This window comes from Pinus tabuliformis, chromosome 9, assembly GCF_031772625.1.
Source record: "Pinus tabuliformis cultivar Carrire ecotype Pingquan chromosome 9, CPIR1, whole genome shotgun sequence".
In the NCBI taxonomy this organism is placed as follows: domain Eukaryota; kingdom Viridiplantae; phylum Streptophyta; class Pinopsida; order Pinales; family Pinaceae; genus Pinus; species Pinus tabuliformis.
Genome location: NC_142307.1, coordinates 718,176,336 through 718,190,970, shown reverse-complemented (window position 1 = coordinate 718,190,970; position 14,635 = coordinate 718,176,336). Strand labels below are relative to the sequence as shown.

General features: G+C 42.7%; 1 long non-coding RNA gene across 12 annotated transcripts in view; it reads right to left on the bottom strand.

The window, feature by feature from the left end:
- The window catches only part of LOC149150703 (uncharacterized), a 307,262-nt gene that overhangs the window by 225,122 nt on the left and 67,505 nt on the right, over nt 1-14,635 (bottom strand). The window lies entirely within an intron of this gene.

Genomic DNA, 14,635 nt, shown 5'->3' with positions numbered 1-14,635 from the left:
TTATTTTAGGACAATCGTCCCCAGAAAAACCCAACTTGGAAAAACCGGTGCAGCGATTCTGACGATTATTTTATTATGCAGTCTTTCGGAGTACAACTGGGTGCCAAATTGGCTCACCTGACAGAGAAAATAATCCGGCAGTAATACCTCTCTATTCGGAAGCAGATATTCAAAAAGTCTGCCCCACAAAACCCTCTCCAACACAATCTAAAGCTCAGTGTCAGCCCTCCTGGCCTCTGCATCAGCCTGAAACTCACTGCATCAGCCCTCTGAGGCTCTGCGCAGCCTCTCTGACCCTCTGCGTCACTCCTGCAGCCTCTACGTGGATGACGCAGGCCCTTCTGGCCTCTGCACAGTCCCTTCTGCCTCTATGTGGCTCCCTCTGGCTCAGCGTCTGCCTCTCTCTGCTTTTGCGTTGGTCTCTTGGCACTATCTCTGCCTCTCTCTGCTTTTGCGTTGGTCTCTTGAAACTATCTCTGCCTCTCTCTGCTTTTGCGTTGATCTCTTGGCACTATCTCTGCCTCTCTATCTCGTACTCACTGCCCCTCGATGCAACTAATCACTGATTCGATTTCTCTTAGCAAACCCCACTCTAGAAAATCGAATGACTGATCACTTTGGTGTATTCTCCAACTGACCCTCAAGCCTCCTCTTATACTTTTCCTATTGGTCCTTCAACGGCCGAGATTACATCTCTAATCAATGGCTAAGATTAGATTTGGCTTGATCCATGTCATTTAGAACCATATAACCTAGTTCTATATTAATACCTATTAATATTTTATTTTTCCTAAGTTTAAACTTAGGAACTCCATTAAAAATATTAATTATTTTAATATCTCCTTAACCGAGTAGAATCTGCCCAAACCATTTCTGAGTCTTGGAGATCTCATGTGTTTTATCCTCTCCACCAATTTTCATGGCTAGAGCACATTCAATGCTACCCCAAATCAACAGGACGGGAGGGGGTTCTCCTTTGCAAAAGCTTAAAACTCCCTCATAGACCTGGAGGTACAGCGATCCAAAATTCTTAAAGAACGAGAGGAGACTTGGCGCCTTAGAAGTAGGGCTATCTAGTTACAAGCAGTGGATGACAACACCAAATTCTTCCACAATTTTGCGAATGGGAGACGGGCAACTAATACTATCTGGCAGATGCCTAATGAGGATGGCCAACCTGCTCACACCTTTCACCAACTGGCTCATCTTGGTACTAGACTATTTCCTCGATTTGTTGATCAGGATGCAGAAGCTGACCTCATCAAGCCTGTTACAATGGAGGAACTGGAAAGCACCCTCAAATGGTTTAAAAAGGATAAAAGCCCTAGCCCAGATGGATGGTTTGTCGAATTCTATTTGGCTTTCTTCGAGACCATTGGTCAGGACCTACTTAAGGTTGTGGAGGAATGCAGATCATCTGGTCAAATGTACGAGGCCTTCAATTCCACCTTCATTGCCCTCATCCCCAAAGTCGACTCCCCACTATCTTTCAATGATTTCAGGCCTATCTCCCTTTGCAATTGCCTCTACAAGATTATTGCCAAAATCATCGCCAATCGTCTAAAGCCCATCCTATCTGCCCACATCTCATCTGAACAATTTGCCTTTCTACATAACAGACAAATTCATGAGGCCATTGGCACCGCACAGGAGGTCCTCCACTCCATTAAGACTAGGCATTTAAAAGGCTCTATCCTCAAGATCGATCTCTCTAAGGCTTTTGATCGTGTCAGTTGGTTATACTTAAGAATGCTTTTAACTCACTTGGGCTCATGTGATGTATCACTTTTGTTTCCTTCAACGTTCTCATAAATGGCTCGGCCTCCAATTTTTTCCATGCAAAGCGAGGACTCAGACAGGGATGTCCCCTTTCTCCACTCCTCTTCCTCCTTGTTATGGAAGGTTTGAGCAGATTAATATTGCAGGAAAGAAGAGAAGGACGAATTCAGGGTATCAAGATTACAGACCAATGTATCATCTCCCACCTACTTTTTGTTGATGCCTCATCTTCCTTAGTGGGGGTATTCGGGACTTCACTGCTTTCTCTGCTATCATGTAGATTTTCTGCCTTGCAACCGGAATGGAAGCAAACCAGCTGAAATCCACCGTCTCCTTCTCAGGATGCTCCCCTAAAGAAATCTGGACCGCTCTTCAGAAGTTCCCTTTTTAAAGACTTTATTTGGAAGATGGACTCAAATATCTTGGGTTCCGCATCAAGCCACACAGTTACAAGATTGAGGATTGGATTTGGCTTGTGGCCAAGGTGGAAAAAAGACTTCATAACTGGACTCACAGGTTCTTATCTAGAGTAGGGCGCTTAGTCCTTATCAAATCGGTCCTAGAGGTGACCCCGGTATATTGGATGTCCTTGGCTTGGATACCCAAAGGAATACTATCTCAGATACAAAAATATACTATAGATTCCTGTGGAATGGTTTCAAGGAGGGGAGGCCTTTTGCTTGGGTGGGTTGGAGTCACATCGCCCTTCCAAAGAAATGGGGTCGCTGGGGAATGAAGGACCTACCCTCTTTTGCACATGCTCTCGCTGCCAAGATGGTTTGGCATATTCTCACGACACGCAGCCTTTGGACTAATGTGGTCCATCACAAATACATATGGCCTCTTCATATTATGGATTGGATTCGACTCTCGTCCTGGCACAGAGTTGGTATATCGATGATCTGGAGAGTTGTTCTCTGCACCCTTCCCACTATTAGAGATGGCCTTGTATGGCGTATTAAATCTGGCATATCAGTGCGCATTGGCATGGACCCTTGGACAGGATGCGGCAACATGTACAGGCTACCCCCTGATCTTATTAATTTTTTAAACGATCAAGGCATCAACTCGATTGCCGATTTGGAGAATTCCACCATTTTTGCACAAGCTTGGAAATCAGCTGATCTTCTGGGAATCCCAGTCTAATGGCAACAGGATTGGGTGGGCTATATCTCCGCTTTAACTGAATCACATGTTCGTATCTCGGAGGATGAAGATGAACTCATTTGGGCACCTGCAGCACATGGAATATACTCCCCAAAAGAAGGCTATCCTATTATTTATGCTGCACACAAGCCACCTGAGTTGGCCGGGTGGTGGCACTCCCTTTGGAAGCTCAAAGCCCCTCCACGTACCAGCCTGTTTATGTGGAATGTTCTAATGAACAAAACTCCTACTGGGGAAAATGTGAAGAAAAGGTCTTTTTATGGTCCCTCCTGGTGCGTCTTATGTCATCAAGTTGAAGAATCAAATGAACACCTCTTTCTTATCTACCCTGCTGCTGTCAATTTATGGGAACAAATTCTCTCCTCACTGGCTATTACTCAAAGATGGCATGGAGACAACATTTTGAATGCTTGGAATCGTTGGAGGACTGAGTCCTCGAACCTAAAAGCACGCAACCTCCCTCTTCTTATCTGTTTTGTCACTCTGGTTGAATAGGAATGGAATCATCTTTAGAGATAAAGCTGCTCGGTGGCCTCTTTCAATCGCCTAGATTATTAACTCATTCCATGAAATCCCCGACGACGAGGAACACACTCCTCTTGTCCATGCTGTCACACCTAAAGATATAGACCGAAATCATCCCTGGGCATACTTTGATGGATCTACACAAGATCAAGGATGTGGGGGGGTGTTCTATTGCATCTATCTGACAGTCATATCTTCCATATTCAGATGGGCCTAGGGGCTGGTACAAACAACTATGTTGAACTCATCACTCTTAGACATTTGCTTCATTTTTCACTGAATCATGATTGCAGACACCTACAGATTTTCGAGGACTCCAAAATCATTATAAATTGGTTCAATAACACAAATACATGTCATGTGCACTCTCTCAGGAACATATTGGATGAAGCCATACTATTAAAATCACAATTTGATTATATTTCTTGTCATCATATTTACAGGGAACGTAATCAGATTGTCGACTAGTTATCCAAGGAGGCCGCGGTCCAGCCCAAGTGTCTATGGTCAATACAGGTACAGCGGGAGGATGATCATTACTAGTATTACCATCGGCCATATATAGATCAGTTTTTTCAGGGGGCTGATAGGCCCTAATAGAGTCTTTTTTTTATGCAGATATTTATCAAAACTCGTATATTATGCTCTTTATATTCTTGTATATATATATATATATATTTCCGATCAACTACAGTATACCCTCTTGGGTAACTTTTTGTACAGACATATATATTTTTGAAGGCTTTGGCCTAACTTTCTGCATATGCCTGGTTGGCATCTACAACATGTAATTTTCTCAAATTAATAGAAAATTATGATTTTTCCTCGGGGAAAAAAAACTAGGGTGCCAAATCCGGCTCACCTAACAGAGAATAAACCCGGCAGAAGTACCTCTATCCGGAGACAGATATTTTGGCGGATACAACAACTGGATGAACAAACCCCACAGGTGACTGCGTTGTCCTCAGTGCTGTGCAACGATGGTTGCTCCCAACTCTGCGTCGGGACTGCGTCGCCTCCTCTAGGAGTTGCGTCACCCTCCCAGTCATCCTTCCCAGCTCAGAAATCGATCTGCTGAATTGAAGCCCAATCTACACCTCACAGAAACCCCAACGCTGCCTCTATGTGACTGCGTCAGCCCTCAAGCCTCTGCGTCACCCTCCTAGAGCTGCGCTGTCTCTCCCTGGTGTTGTTCTGCCTCTCTGTTATGTATTCTCGGCCTTGGACGAAAGTCCTACTACCCAACTACCCCTCTCTGCACTAGAAGCTCACTCTGAAATTCTCAGCAAACCACGCCCCAGAATTTCGATCTAGCTCAAGTGCTACTCTCACTGTGTGTGTTCTCCAACTGACCCCAAGCCTTCCTTTATAATTTTCCTATTGAAAAATCAATGACCGTGATCTAATCTCTAATCAACGGCTAAGATTAAATTAGACTTGATCCTCGTCACTTAGAAGCTTCTCACCCATATTTACATTAATTAATTTAATTTCCTAAGTTTTAACTTAGGCACAATTAAAAATAATTGATTATTTGAATAATATGCACTCCGGGTAGAGACATTAATTAATTTAATTTCCTAAGTTTTAACTTAGGCACAATTAAAAATAATTGATTATTTGAATAATATGCACTCCGGGTGGAATTTCTCCAAACGATTGTTGGGTATTGGAGATCTCATGTGTTCTAGCCCCTCCACAAAATTTCGGAGCTAGATCACATTCGATGCTACCCAAAAATCAACAATGATTGTATCACCACAACCATTAAGTGATTTCAGGCATTCCCATCTCTAATCTCATATCATCTTTGCCATGGCCATGGGGATGGCCTTCAAATCTTGGCTCCTATTGGCTGTATCTTTGTCTTTCAACAAGTGATGCTTCCTCGGTGCCACATTTGCCTCAATGCATGTACTAGTCTTAGACCACCAACTGTCTAGCAAATCTTCTTCTCACTTGAATCCAATAGTTCAATAGTGAATCTACCACTGTTGACTTCATCAAATCACAGCCTCTAGCATCCCAGGGATTCAAGTAGCCAGTTTATTCGTTGAAGTGTTCAAATGCTCAAAATGGAAATCCTCCAACAATGAACAATAATAAGTTGAAATAAACAACAATGACAAAGAACAAGGGTTTGCATCATCTACACACCTAGAGTTGGAATGCAACTGTGATTCCTAAAAGATGGAAAAAGACATCGCCATGTAATTGGTACTAGAATGAGTAACAAGTTTTGATTGTATTGATAATAGGACGAATTGATTACAGGTAAAGGGAAAGACCACTTTTAATACAACTCTCATACTAACACCTATCAACTAACATAGTGGTGAGTCATTAATGCATGTAACTAACACATCCAATAACTTAATGACGACTTGTTAATATGAGTAATCTCAACTAACTTAGTGATCGGTCATTAATGAGATTACACACAAAATAGCTCATGTACAAAATATGTTGTGTAAAGGTACACAACATCGTATTCTTGCATTACTATTGAAATCATAGCAAACATCCCATCTCCTTGCACTAGTTTCCAGACATTATACTAATACAAAATAGACCAACAACCCAATGAACCAAAACAAAAATATCTAAGGGACTGTTGTCCCTCATGTTAGCAAGGGTACATAGAAAATTTTGCAATGCATTTCACCACCATTGTAGGCCCAAGGTCACAAGTCAAAAGCTTTGTAACAACCATGTGAGACCTTGTATTAAGCATCTTGGACCTTATGTTTAGTTGACCATGCCCTGTCCCTTTGTGTTCATCTCTAGTTCATTTTGTCCTCTATAGGATTAGAGGGCCTTGGGTGGGCGTACTAAAGGACTCATGGTTTTATAGGAGCCTACTTTTGTAGGGCTGATCACCAGAGTATCAGACAATCTAGCTTGCGTCGTGGTTCACCTATTTTACCACATGGTTATGTCTCTTGAGTCTATAGGCGGCCTTGTCTTTGGTGCAGTATCCCTCAAATAGTTCTCATACATGGCAGTGTCAGAAAATCAACATTTCACATTTCTTGGGCCAATTCATGTTTCCTAATGCCACTGGTCCTGGAAGTCAAACAATCAACTTAGTCCCATATTGTTCAGTTTGATGAGAGGATGACCTGGCATGTAGAATTTTTCTAAACAATGAGGCATTGTTGAGTTATAGCTAGTCAAAATTGGTCAACATCTACATGTTTCCAGGGGGAAAAATGTTGGAAAATCAATAGTGGCAGCTACTATACTAATTTTCCTTTAACCTTGATATTTGGTTGTGAACTTATTAGCTTTCTTGTGTTCTTTTTAGTTAGATATTTCATCAAACAAATATCAAGAACATAAACTGCAACAATAGAGGACACAGATATTAGGCTATCAACCAAGGAAAAACCCCTACAAGGGGAAAACCCGGAAACTCTTCTCTTCTCAGAATCTGCTTCAAATGGGATACAAAGACCCATACCCTAGACCAAGTCCTCCCAATACCTAGTCAACCCTTCCTCAAGTCCTTCCTTGATTCATCACCAACCAGCTTCAATATTGTTAGTTTTTGTAGCATCGGATGGTGTTCTAGTCTCGATAGTTGTCAGAGAGGCTACGAAACACTAAGACTCCAGAACCCAGAAAAAGTTTCAGGAAAATCCACCTAGAAATGCCTTAATTAAGTTAATTAATCAGTAATTAAATGTTTCCTAAGTCTAACTTAGGAAAAATGATTAATTAACAGTAATTAATTTAGGAAGGTGAGATTTCTCTAGAAACTCACACAGATCGACTAGGAAATAATCTCAGCCAATGATTAAGTTTTAATCTTGGCCGTTGGAATCCCAACTAGAGATTATAAGAAGAGGTCGATGGGTAGATGGAGGAACACACTTGAGATCAATTTCCTTGGGCAGTTCGACTTTCCAAAGAGCAACAACATTCTATCAGAAGAGTTTGAGCCAGAGAGGGGACGTAGAGATAAAGAGGGGCAGAGAAAGTGAGTCTGGAAGATGTCTTCCAGTTCTGGAGGGTCAGCTGCAGGAGGGCCAAGTTTCCTCAATGAGGCTACGTAGTGCTGGCGCAGAGGCTTCAGAGGCAGAGTTCGATTTGGCCAGTCAGAGGGTCGATTCAGTTGCAGGAGGCCGGGAGAATTTCCGGAGAAGGCCAACGAGTCATTCTCAGAGGTCGAGTTGGGCAGATGTCTTGATCAGTTGCAGTTTCCAGGAAAAGTGTAACAGTGTTTGTGCAGAAGTGACGCGGGGGTTCGTGGAGCCCACTATTTGCCAGTTTTAGGAGTTGGATCAGTGTCGGGTGAGACAAAATTTGTCTCGCTAATTTTTGTGGCTAGTTTTCTGTAGAAATTTTGAATAATATGACACATATTCACAGAGATTATCCTGATCATACAATTATAAGCGGAACATGTATAATACATAATCTCCTCTACGTTGATCATCAATTTACAGAAGCAGAAACATTCACAGGCGCACATAGAAGCATCAATCAAACTCATTAACACAGTATGTATCCCGGGGAAAGCATCTCGCTAAAAACCCCACACTATCTGTATATTATATTGATTGAATCATGTAACATTACAAAGTACAATGCTTATCACAAGCAATCCAGTACCAGCTCCACCTGTTACACACAATACAGCTCAGATCTGATCTCCAAATCTATTCCACTGCTTGCCTGCCTCTCCAGCTCAATACCTGCTCAAGAACTGATGAGAATGGCTTACCAAACTCGTATTTGACCTGCAAATAATCACTCACACTCTGTTGGACGTGAGCACAGGCTACAATTCTTGGTATTGGCCAATTCATTGGCATACTCAATCCCTCTGATTGTGCAAATCATCATGCACAGCTATAGTCACAACTGATAGCAATCTGATCCTCTAACACTTGTCCCTGCTGAACTGAACATGCACTAACATGCAACTGAGTTAACTAATGTATTCTATAGTTGCATTATGAGTTAATAACTTGTGAATTAATTAATAACTAATTCACCCAACTCATCTCTAATCTATTGATCAGTTAGACTAAATACAACTAGTTTAACAAAGTTAAACTGAACACAACTCCATCAACTGCACCTCCAGTCCACTAAACTCAACTCACTTGAGTTCTAACTGAAGTCCTGCATGCAAATATTAGTCATCCCATAGGTAACCACGTATTTCCTTCTAGGATCTGCATGTACCACATTCATAGCTCATCCTGAAGTGCTCCAAGAGAATAAGATCAAGTTTATAGTCCAAATATTATTATGAGACAATAATATTTTACTTTTCTATTTTTGACAGCCAGTCTAAAAATAGACTTTGATCACTCATACTGTGGTCACTCATACTGTGGTCACCCATACTGTGATCACCCATACTGTGATCATCCCTGCTAGGATCAAAAATAGAACTTGCGCCATAATTTGCCTGGGGGCCCACTTAGTGAAAGCGACTCCTTTCCACTAAGCTCCATCATCTTGTTGCGTTCTCAACAAGCATTTCTTGTTGCACACTTTTCAACACTCCCTCTCAACAAGAAAGGCTTCCTCTCAAACCCGATCCTGTAACTCCGGAATGTTCTCCATGCAACACATCTGGCCGATCCACTTGCTCTGTCATCAAAGTCTCTGACTGCTATTGCCTCTGTCGACTGAAAACTTTGCATCTCTGTGCTCTTCAGTATCTGACTGCTCTAGCCTCTGTCACTTTGATCTCTGACTGCATCTGTGCTGCTGCTAGTTCTATCTCCCAGCATTGCATCCGCACTGCACCTCCCAACTGACCTCCCTGTTGGGCTAGAAACACCCTCTGATGCTGAAGCTCTACCTGCTGCTGACAAGTGCTCCCTCTCTGACATCTGCGCTACTGCAACATCTCCATGCATCTCGCACCATTGCACACATCTCTGTGCCACCTAGCACTGTGCAAAACACTTGTGCCTCTCGCATTGCTGCAGCCTGCTAGCTATGCGCTGTCCTGGGATTCCCTGCACTATCGCTCTCTCTGCCGCTCCATCCGCATCTGTCTCTACCCAATCAATCAGTTCCTGCTACTACACATTGGGGCTCCCGTAGCAACGTCTCATCCAAGAGGTTGGGTACCTCAAGGATCCTGCCCCTCCTCCTTGGGACAATCAATCCACATCACCCCACCTCCTACCTGGAGGTATGGCTGCATGCGATCCCTCAGCCCACCTGGCTCGAAGTTTCCCCCTACTGGAGGTCTCCGGATGAGTAGATGTCTCTACTCGATCTCCTCTCAGCTTCCCCTGTTGTGGCTCCTCCACAACCTCTTGAAGCTGTTGCACCAATCGTGGCTCCTCCACAATCGTCTAAGACTTCTTCTGACTCTGCATGTCGAGAGGTAATATACGCTCCCTCTCAACCACCAAGTCTCCATCAATTGCCTCGTTGCTCAAGGCTTCGCATGCATCTTGAACCTCAAGAGCATACAGGTTCTTGACCCGTGAACCATCCTCATGACAATGAAAGCATCTCACCTTCAACTTGTCAACCTTCTTCCCATCACTGGAAGAATTGGATTCGGAAAGAGAAACCTTCTTCTTTCCCTTCTTCGCCTTACTCACTAAGGCACAGTTCTCCTCATCATGCATAGATGAAGAACTGTCTCTGGTGTGCTGTCTAATCTCCTCCTGCACAAGATCCGACCAAAGTCTCTCCCATCCTGGCAGTTTCTCCCTTCCATTCACCGAGTCCTGGTAGCTATGCCAACTCTTAGGAAGGTCAAGGAGTGCTAGACTCACCATCCTCATCCGACAGTCACCCCCACACTTCCCAGCTCATCCCGGCATTGGGTGAACTTCGTGAGATACTGGGGCATACTATCTCCATTCTCACACTTAATGTTTCTGAGTTTATCTCTTGCTTTGGAATTAAATTTGAATTCCACCAGCACAAAACTCAACCGCTTCTGATCTAGAAGTCGTGAGAACAAAGTATTTCTTGTACAGAGATCGACTGTATGGGCATTCACCGGATATCTCACCTTCCAAAAGAAGGATGAATCCAGAGGCTACCTGGCTCGATTACAGACTCTGCCTGAAGAAATAAAATGTAAACACTTCCTGAATAATAGATCTGATGATCAATACAGCACTGATATCATGTAGAACTTCTTCTATAAATCAGCGCGCTCTGATACCATGTAGAAATTTTGAATAATATGACACATATTCACAGAGATTATCCTGATCATACAATTATAAGCGGAACAGGTATAATACATAATCTCCTCTACGTTGATCATCAATTTACAGAAGCAGAAACATTCACAGGCGCACATAGAAGCATCAATCAAACTCATTAACACAGTATGTATCTCGGGGAAAGCATCTCGCTAAAAACCCCACACTATCTGTATATTATATTGATTGAATCATGTAACATTACAAAGTACAATGCTTATCACAAGCAATCCAGTACCAGCTCCACCTGTTACACACAATACAGCTCAGATCTGATCTCCAAATCTATTCCACTGCTTGCCTGCCTCTCCAGCTCAATACCTGCTCAAGAACTGATGAGAATGGCTTACCAAACTCGTATTTGACCTGCAAATAATCACTCACACTCTGTTGGACGTGAGCACAGGCTACAATTCTTGGTATTGGCCAATTCATTGGCATACTCAATCCCTCTGATTGTGCAAATCATCAAGCACAACTATAGTCACAACTGATAGCAATCTGATCCTCTAACACTTGTCCCTGCTGAACTGAACATGCACTGACATGCAACTGAGTTAACTAATGTATTCTATAGTTGCATTATGAGTTAATAACTTGTGAATTAATTAATAACTAATTCACCCAACTCATCTCTAGTCTATTGATCCGTTATACTAAATACAACTAGTTTAACAAAGTTAAACTGAACACAACTCCATCAACTGCACCTCCAGTCCACTAAACTCAACTCACTTGAGTTCTAACTGAAGTCCTGCATGCAAATATTAGTCATCCCATAGGTAACCACGTATTTCCTTCTGGGATCTGCATGTACCACATTCGTAGCTCATCCTAAAGTGCTCCAAGAGAATAAGATCAAGTTTATAGTCCAAATATTATTATGAGACAATAATATTTGACTTTTCTATTTTTGACAGCCAGTCTAAAAATAGACTTTGATCACCCATACTGTGGTCACCCATACTGTGATCACCCATACTGTGATCATCCCTGCTGAGATCAAAAATAGAACTTGCGCCATAATTTGCCTGCGGGCCCACTTAGTGAAGGCGAATCCTTTCCACTAAGCTCCATCATCTTGTTGCATTCTCAACAAGCATTTCTTGTTGCACACTTTTCAACACTTTCCAGTTTGGGCATCGAGTTGTACTCGGAATTTTCTCACTGTTGCTTAATAATAAAAATCCTTAGTTGTTGCACCAGTTTTCCCACATTGGATTTATCCAAGGACTTTTTTCCCAAAACAACGATGTTATATTTTTTGTGTGTATGCGCCAATATTTTCTTAGTTTCCAGATTATCTTTCGTAGTATTTATTTTGGTGAAAATTGTAGGTGTGAATTATTCATTGTTTGTCCTAGCAATTAATTAATTTACCCTTAAACGAATAATTTCCATTTGTTGCAATAGTTGAAATTTTCACATGGTATTAGTGCAAATTTGATCAGACAGGAAGCTCAAAAGCGAAAGGAAGAAATTGTCCAGATTCAGAGGGAGCCTGGCAATTCAATTTCCAAATTTGCGTAGAGGTTGGCTTGGTAGTTCGAACGGTTGGGCAGAGGGTTCAATTTTTCCAGTGTAGGTGGCAGGAAAAATTCACAGAGCCTAGTAGCAGTTCCAATAGGCAGTAGTAAAGCCGGGAAGCAATTCCGATAGAGCAGATAGTATTTCACTGAGCAAATTCCTTGTTTGGGTGCAAAAGGGTTTTGCAGCAGTTTTGCTAGAGCAAAATTAGCGTTGGTTGGAAGAGAAAAGTGCACACACAGAGGGAATTTCTCTCAGAGGGTTTCTAGTTTAGAAATCTAAAGTTCCAGTTGCACCTGGCAATAGCTACAAGCAAATTTTCTCACTCCAAAAGGGAGTGCGAATAGTAGAATTAGCAGTCGAGCAAGAGAAAGAGGGAGATTTCCATTCCAGTTTCAGAGATGGCCACAACTAGGCTTAGAGATCAAGATAGGTTGGAGGGAGCTTCCAACTATGTCATCTGGAAGGCCAGGATGTCCTTCCTGTTAGATGAGCATGGCCTAAAAACCTTTGCAGAGAGCGTTGTGGCAGTACCGACCAATGCAGATCAGCTGAAAGAGTATAGGAAAGAAATGGCCAAGGCGAAGTGGATGATCTTGGATGGAGTACAGGACCATATAGTCTCACAAATATCTGGCAAGAACACCGCCAAGGAGATGTGAGATGCTCTCACACAGCTATAGTAGAATCCTTCCGAGCAACAGAAGATGTTTCTGAAAGGGAAGTTAAGAAACATCAAGATGTATAAGGGTGAAGGCATTGATCCCTTTCTCACCAGAATTCAAGAAATCTAGGATCAACTTGCAATCATTGGGGAAGCACCTCAAGACACAGAGCTTGCGCGTTTGGCACAGAACAGTGTCTCAGAGGATTGGGAGATCTTCATCCAAGGCATTTTGGGACGAGATATTATACCTAGGTGGGACAATATGTGGTCAAACCTGCAGCAGGAGATGAGGCGAGCATTAGTGAAAACCTCCATCAGTAGAAGCAGCAGTAAGGGTTTGAAAGGTGAGAAGGAGGAAGATAATGTGGCCCTTGCATCAAAGGGTCCTAGTCAGAGACAAGGTTCACAGGGGAGAAGAAGAAAAAGAAGGACCTATCTAAGGTCAAGTGCTTCAAGTGTGGCAAATTTGACCACTAGAGTACTCAGTGTCCTTAAAGGAAGAAGGACAAGCAGGAGAAGCAAGACCAGGTGGCAGCATCTGCAGAGATAGACAAATTGTCCTCCAGGCTGGAGGAAGATTTCACCATGTTTGCAGCTATACCTCCAAGAGTGAGGTGGGGTGATATGGAGCTATACTCCAAGAGATGAGCAGGTTTGGGAAGAGTCCATTGAGGTAAGCATCAGTTGGTGTTTCCTCATGGATCATTACCTTGCTACAAGGGCCTACAATATTCAGGAGCAGGAGGATCAGTGTTAGTTGATGCATTCAATTCCAGAGTATTAGTTGCATACTAGTTGCAGTCAAGTGCTGGGGAGCGCAGAGCAAAGTTGATAGTAAAGCGGGAGGCTCAGTAACAAAGTCAGCAACAGCGTAGATTCCCAGTGGACAGTGCAGAGGCTAGTAGCAGCGAAATGCTCAAGAGACAAATGCAACACAAAGACAGTTGATTCAATATTTCGTGTGCTTCTCAGTTGCAGTAGCGGCAACAATAGATGAGAGGGAGTTGCAGTGCAGATGCAGAGTTGGCAGCAATATAGCAGCAGCACAGATGCAACATCAGAGTTGCACAGTGGTTGGTGGGTAGTGGCAGGCAGTCATAGTGGCCAGACATCAGCAACATGTATGGAGGATCATGCAAAGACAGGGTGTTGTAGCGGTTTAGCACTAGAACACCGTCCTTGCTAAGAGGGATAGTTTTTGTGGCATCGGATGGTGTTCTAGTCTAGACAGTTGTCGAAGAGGCTAAGAAACACTGAGACTCCATAACCCAGAAAAGGTTTCAGGAAAATACACCTAGAAATGCCTTAATTAAGTTAATTAATCAGTAATTAAATTTTCCCTGAGTCTAACTTAAGGAAAATCAAAATGATTAATTAACAACAATTAATTGAGGAAAGTGAGATTTCTCTACAACTCACATGGATCGACTAGGAAATAATCTCAGCCATTGATTAAGTTTTTCTCTTGGTCATTGGAGTCCCAACTGAAGATTATAAGAAGAGGTCAATGGGTAGATGGAGAAACACACTTGAGATCGATTTCCTTGGGCAGTTTGATTTTCCAGAGAGCAGCAGCATTTTGTCGGAAGAGTTCGAGCTAGAGAGGGGACGCAAAGACAAAGAGGGGTAGAGACAGTGAGTCTAGAGGAAGTCTTCCAGTTCCGAAGGATCAGCTACAGGAGGGCTAACTCTCCTCAATGAGGTTGCACAGTGTTGGCGCAGAGGCTTCAGAAGCAGAGTTCGATTTGGCTAGTTATAAGATCGAGTC